Here is a 5,960-nt window from a genome sequence, read left to right as displayed (position 1 = left end):
CACGTCTGGAGGGACCTGGAGGAAGAGACATCACAGAAGGAGCACCTGTACCCAGGCCTTCCTCCTTAAGTGGGCCTGCATCTGTGTGGGTCTGACCCAGGCCCACCCATCGTCACCACTCAGCGGTTTTCCCCCAGGTCACCATCACCCTCCACCCATTTTCCAGGTTTTCCATGGTAAAGGGGAGTCGGAGGGAACCAAAGAGGCGAACAGGGTAGCTGAGCCTGGTCCAGAGCCCCAGCCTGAGGTTGACCTTGAACTTGACTTCAGAGCTCAGAGCCCATTGGGTAACAGGCACTAATCCAAGCACATTAGAAGCATAATCTCATTCCTGAGGTGCAATATGAAGCCAAGGCTGAGAGAGTAAGGGGCTTGCCTGAGGCCACACCGAGAATCGATGACAAGACCATGCCCTGAGCACAGGTCCGTTGGACACAGAACTCATTCCCTCACCCACTGCACTATTCTCCCTGTTTCAAGTGCTCGAGTCACAGAGCCGAGAAGCAGCAGAGCCTCCCCGGGCGTTGCCTGCCCTTCTCCGGCCTGTGTTCTCATCTGTGAGCTGGGAAGGATGACTCTAACAGGTGGGGGGGAGGGGAGAGGGTGAACACAAACAAAATGTGCCAGCTCAGCAGCTGACACACCGCAGGTGCCCCGCAAATGCAAATCCCTTCCTTCTGCATCTTGCAGGGTCATCTCACTTTATCACTGCTACAGCCAGTAGTCACCATGAAAGCTGCTCCAGTGCCTCTCCTGTGCCTGTCACCACGCCCATGGGCTCCGACTGACTCCAGAGGTCAGGGACAGGATGGGCTGTGTGTGGATGAAGCCAAGGACTGTATTTCTGATCACTCCCTTCAGTAAGACTCTAACCAGTGCCCCCTCAGAAGTGGCTGTAAAAACTGCTGGCCTGCCAAGGTCCCCAGAGATGATAGCTGGGGAGAGCCCACATGCTGGACGGCAGGGCTGCACTCAGCCAGGCTGGAAAGTGCAGAGGGGCCCAGCTTCTTGGGAGGAATTAATAAGTCTTCAGTCCTCAGAGTCATGTGTGCTGAGCCACAGTCCTCAGTGAGACGGAGGCCCTGCTGTGGAAGGTGCTGGAATGATGGAGTCGGGTCAAGTGTAGAGATTGAGACGGTCCCCAAGCTGGTCCTCGAGCTGGTGGCGGAGGCAGGGCTGGGGACACAAACAGCTAAGGTAGGGATGGCTGTGGGGCGGGAAGTGGTGATGGTGGTGGTGATGAGGTGCGGAGAGACACCTTGGTAATGTTTGCGATGACAAGGGTCGAGGGGCAGATGGAGCTGGCGGTGGTGCTGGCCGTGGGGTGGAGATGGTGGGCTGGTAGGCTGACCGCGGAGATGTGTTGGAGTTGGGCACTGGTGATGGTGGCAGGTGCTGGCATCCACGGTGGGAGCAAAATCCAGGGCACTTTAATGTTGGCTGGATGCAGCTTGTCCTGGCATCCTTTCGCTGGGTGATCTTGGACCTGACCTCCCACCCCTTTTGTTCTCTTTTGTCCCCTCCTTTAGAGGTGAGTCAGCAGCCACAGGACAATTAGTTAGTCTGCTCCTCACTATGACAAAGTTCGCCTCAGTGCAGTCGGGGCGACCGGAGACTCCTGCCCTGGGATCCAGCCCCGAGGGGCAGGGAGCTGGCCTGGCCACATACAGCAGATGGCACTTTGTCCCATAACACCTAGTCCTCAGCATACCTCGGTGCCGGAGGGGAAGGGACATGACCCGGTCAGTAATGGGATCAAAACCCAAAGCAGGAAGCCCGTGCTAGCTCTTTCTAGGCTTCTGGTTTTCTCTTCGACATGGTGCAGACCTTCCCCCAGGTCTGCGGAGCCCCTGGGGTGAGGTCAGGGAAGACAGCCTCAACCAGGATCTTCACTCTGCAGGACCCCTGAGGCCTCCGCCCACGGGCCCCCTTCCTAGGGCGCAGCTCGTCGAAGTTTCTTCCAACTACTCCCCTACAATCTCACGGGGCCTCAAGAAGCCTTGCTCCTAGCAGCATGGTGACCCTGTGCATTTGCCTAAGGGTCTTTTTTTATGTTTTTATTTATTTGAGAGAGAGAGATGGATAGAGAGATGGAAACATCCATGAGAGAGAGACATCAATTGGCTGCCCTCCCGCACACCCCTACTGGAGATCAAGCTTGTGCCCTGACCGGGAATTGAACCAGTGACCTCTTGGGTCATGTCCCCCTCCAGGACCAAATGGTCCTGGGTTCAGATTCCAGCATTTCACTTACTTCCTGTGCCACCTCAGGCAAGCTCTTACCCTATTTCCCTGGGCCTGTTTCCCTGCTCTGAACTACTGAGCCACACCAGTCAGGCTAAGGGTCTTTTTTTTTTTTTTTTTTTTTTTTTGAGAAAGAGAGAGAAACATCGGTTTGTTGTTCCACTTATTTATGCATTCATTGGTTGATTCTTATACGTGCCTTAAGCAAGGATGGGACCTGCAACTTTGGAGCATTAGGACAAAGTTCTAACCCTCAGCTACCTGAGCTACCCTACCTAGCCAGGGCCACATAAGGGTCTTGACACAGTCTTTCCCTGCATCTGGTCCTCCCCATCCCCCTGGAAGGAAGAGATGGTTGTCAACCCCCCAAGGAAGCTAGCACTGCCGCCCAAAGCCACCAAGCAGCTGGGGCCGGAGCTGAGACACCAGCCCTCTGACTCAGCCCAGTGTTCTTTCTCGCTCCTCTTTCCTGCACTGCCCAGGTCGGCCCCTGGTTCCACACAACCTCCTCTTTCTCACAGAGGCTTTTACAAATACATGCTCATTTGATCATAATGAGGCCAAAGTTCTACGGTTCAGGGCGTCATCCTCTGGATCTGGTCACCTGAGAAAACTGAAGAGTCTGTGTGAGCTGGGGAAGGCACAGGACGAGCCTGGCCCGCCAGTAAGCGTTCCCACCTCACTGGGCACAGCCGCCCCCAGGCTCAAACCTCCCCCATGGCTCCCACTGGCTGTCAGACACAACTCCTGCCCCTTGGCTGGCAGGGCAGGTCCCACAGGTCCTGGGCCTCTTCCCACACAAGCCATTCTGGCCAGTGGCATTGAATGCTCCTGTTCTTGGTCCACACCCTATGTTGTCCTTCCTCCAGGCATTTGCATATGTGTCCTCTCTGCCCATGCCCTCCCCGGCCTTCTGGTATGTGCAGAGTCTCTCCATACTCTAGGGCAAGGCAGGCGTGGAGCCGTGTTCAGGCATCGGGGATCCCTCCTCTGGCCCCTGAGCTCCTGGTACACCAGCAGGGACAGTGGACAGACCAGGTGCAAATGGACAAGAAGTGAATGGTGTGGACGAAAAAGGGGCCACATGCTAAACCTGACAAGCTCAGGGGAGGACTGCATGGTGGCGTTGCAAACTCAGAGACCTAAAGAACCACATAGGATGGTCTGAAATTAAAACTTCATAACTGAAAGTGAGTCATGGCAGGTAGTCATGTCCTAGGCCAGTAGCTTCCTTAACAAAGGTCAATCTTGACCTTAGCTGATCCTGTCTATTGTCTTTTGCATCTATAATAACATAACTTTTGGAATGTCAGAGTAATCTCCTTTTCCAGACCCCTCGGGGCACAGTCACCCACCAGAGCACAGGCCACAGAGCCCTCACTGTTATCTTGTTCCCTGAACACCATCTCTGTGCTGTGAGTGTTAATTGTTAACTCTCCTGTACCCACAATTAAAAGAACAATGTGTCTCTCCATTTTACTTTTTATTCAATCTCAGAGATTTCTCCACTTCGCTTTCCCCCGCTCCCTAATCTATTCACGAAACCCCCTTACGGCTTCCCCTTTGACTCTGATGTAGAAAATAAGTGGTAAAACTGCCATTTTCTGGAGCATTTTCTCAATCCTTTCAGATTTTGCTTTGTAGCAAGTGTCGTCAGTTTGGCTCAAATAAATGCATTAAAATTCTCTACAGGTTTGGAAGTTTCTTATGCTGACAATGGAGTTGGCCTTGGCAGTGCCCAGGCCAGTGCATTCCCCTGGCATCGCTGTGCTGGGCAGCCCCAGGCACAGGCGTGAAGGAGGCAGGGTCTCACTCCAGCCCCCAGGCACTGTACAGCCATACCCAGGGGTTCTTGTTGCCTCCTCTCGACCCTCAGTTTGCCTTCTAAAAAAATGGGACTATCCACATTCTAGAAATTACAGCTTCCTCTCCACCCTTTTTTCTTACTCTCAAAAAGTGTTTGGGGGAGGATCAGGAAGGACACAGAGGTGAATTAGGGTGGCTTCTGGACCCTACCCCATGAGACATGCAGGCCCTGGGAGTTCCTTCTGCCTTGGCCAGACACACCCACTCCCAGTGCCTCAGTTTCCATGGGAGGTGGCATCACCACAATTCTCAACAGCCCATGGCTCCAAGACTTTCTAGAATTTGGAGGCACAGGAAGTGGGGCCCCCAGGCCTCCCCAGGGCCTTCAGAAGGACTAGAGAGGGGGGTAACTCTCCCCACTGGCAGGTCCCCAACAGGCAGGCTCAGCCATCACCACCACTGACACCTCTAGCTCACAACACACTTTCCCTTCTGTTTTCTCATGTACTTCCCACAGTTGTTCCCTAGCTGTAGGAATGGTCATTCCAGGGTCCAAATGAGGAAACTGAGGCTCAGTGAAGCTCAGAGAGTGATGCCCAGAGGAAGGGCAGAGGGTTAGACCCAGACTGGAGTCCCTGGGCAAGCCTAGACCTGGGCTCCACTGGACTCCACAGGGGCCGTACCTGTGCCCACAGGGCAGACACCAGCCCAGCCAGCATGGTACAAGGATGTGGAACCCATGGCACTGGACTCCTTGCCAGGGACCCCTCCAGTGCCCATCCCCCAGGCCGCTCCCCTGGCAAACAGATATGGAGTCAAATGGACCTGGGTTTAGATTCCAGCATTTCACTTACTCACTGTGCTACTCCAGGCAGGCCCTTACCCCATTTCCCTGGCCCAGTTTCCCTGCTGAGAAATGATGTGAAGATAAGAACCACAGAGTCCACACACTGGTCATCGGCTGTTTCCATCAGTCACATCCCACTGGGCCCTGAGCACCTGCTTTGTGCTCGGTGCCCAATCCAGCAGACCCTGCCTCGGGGCAGAGGCCCCGGCTGGCCCCGGCTCTCAGCTGAGTCTCCGCCTGGTACACCAAGGTGAAGACATGTGCCAGGGCCTGAGAATGAGCCAGGGCTGGGAGCCAGCCAGCCGGCAGCCCTCGCCAGACACTTCCTAGCGCTGCACTGGAGCCAGTCATTGACCACAGGCCCGACTCTGCTTCAGGGGCTCTCCACCTCCCTTCCTGCACTATCACCATCCCCATTCTACAGAGGAGGAAAGTGAGCCTCAGAAGACTTACAGAGCCCACCCAGTCAAGGTGGAGCTAGGATCTGAACCCAAAAAACCAGTGGGAGCCCAGCTCTTTCTCCTCAAGCTCTGGGGCCCCCGGCTCAGCCACCGCGACTTCACTCCCTCGAGCTTCCTGTGAAAGGGGCCCAGGCAGGTTAATTCATTTTCCTGGGGGACCTGCCTCCCTCCCATCCTGTAAAGACTCCTCGGTGGGTCCAAATGACCCAAGGCCTTAGAAGGAAAGGAAGGGAGATCTGGGAACCCCAGGAAGAGGTATTAGTGGCCCCACACTGCAAAGGAAACTGAGGCCTGGCAGCCAGGCTGGGACTCACTCCATGTTGTCCAATCAGCGCCCACGCTCTCTCCTTGTGCCCAGCGCTCCCACCCAGCTGAGGTGGTACCCCCAAAGCTTGCCTTGGTCCCAACGACCCCACTGGGTCCCTACACCTGGCAGGAGACCCCTCACCCTGCTTCAGCGAAGCTGTGTAGTCCCTACCTGTGCCCCAGGAGGGGCTGCGGAAGCTGCGGACAGACACCAGCAGGCACAGGTGGGCACCTTCTGGGGCCTTCAGTGTGCAGCTCACAGACTTTGGCACCATCTCCGCCTCCCCTGAGAAATC

This window comes from Miniopterus natalensis, chromosome 4 (genome assembly GCF_054644295.1).
Source record: "Miniopterus natalensis isolate mMinNat1 chromosome 4, mMinNat1.hap1, whole genome shotgun sequence".
Lineage (NCBI taxonomy): Eukaryota > Metazoa > Chordata > Mammalia > Chiroptera > Miniopteridae > Miniopterus > Miniopterus natalensis.
This window is presented reverse-complemented; position numbering follows the sequence as displayed.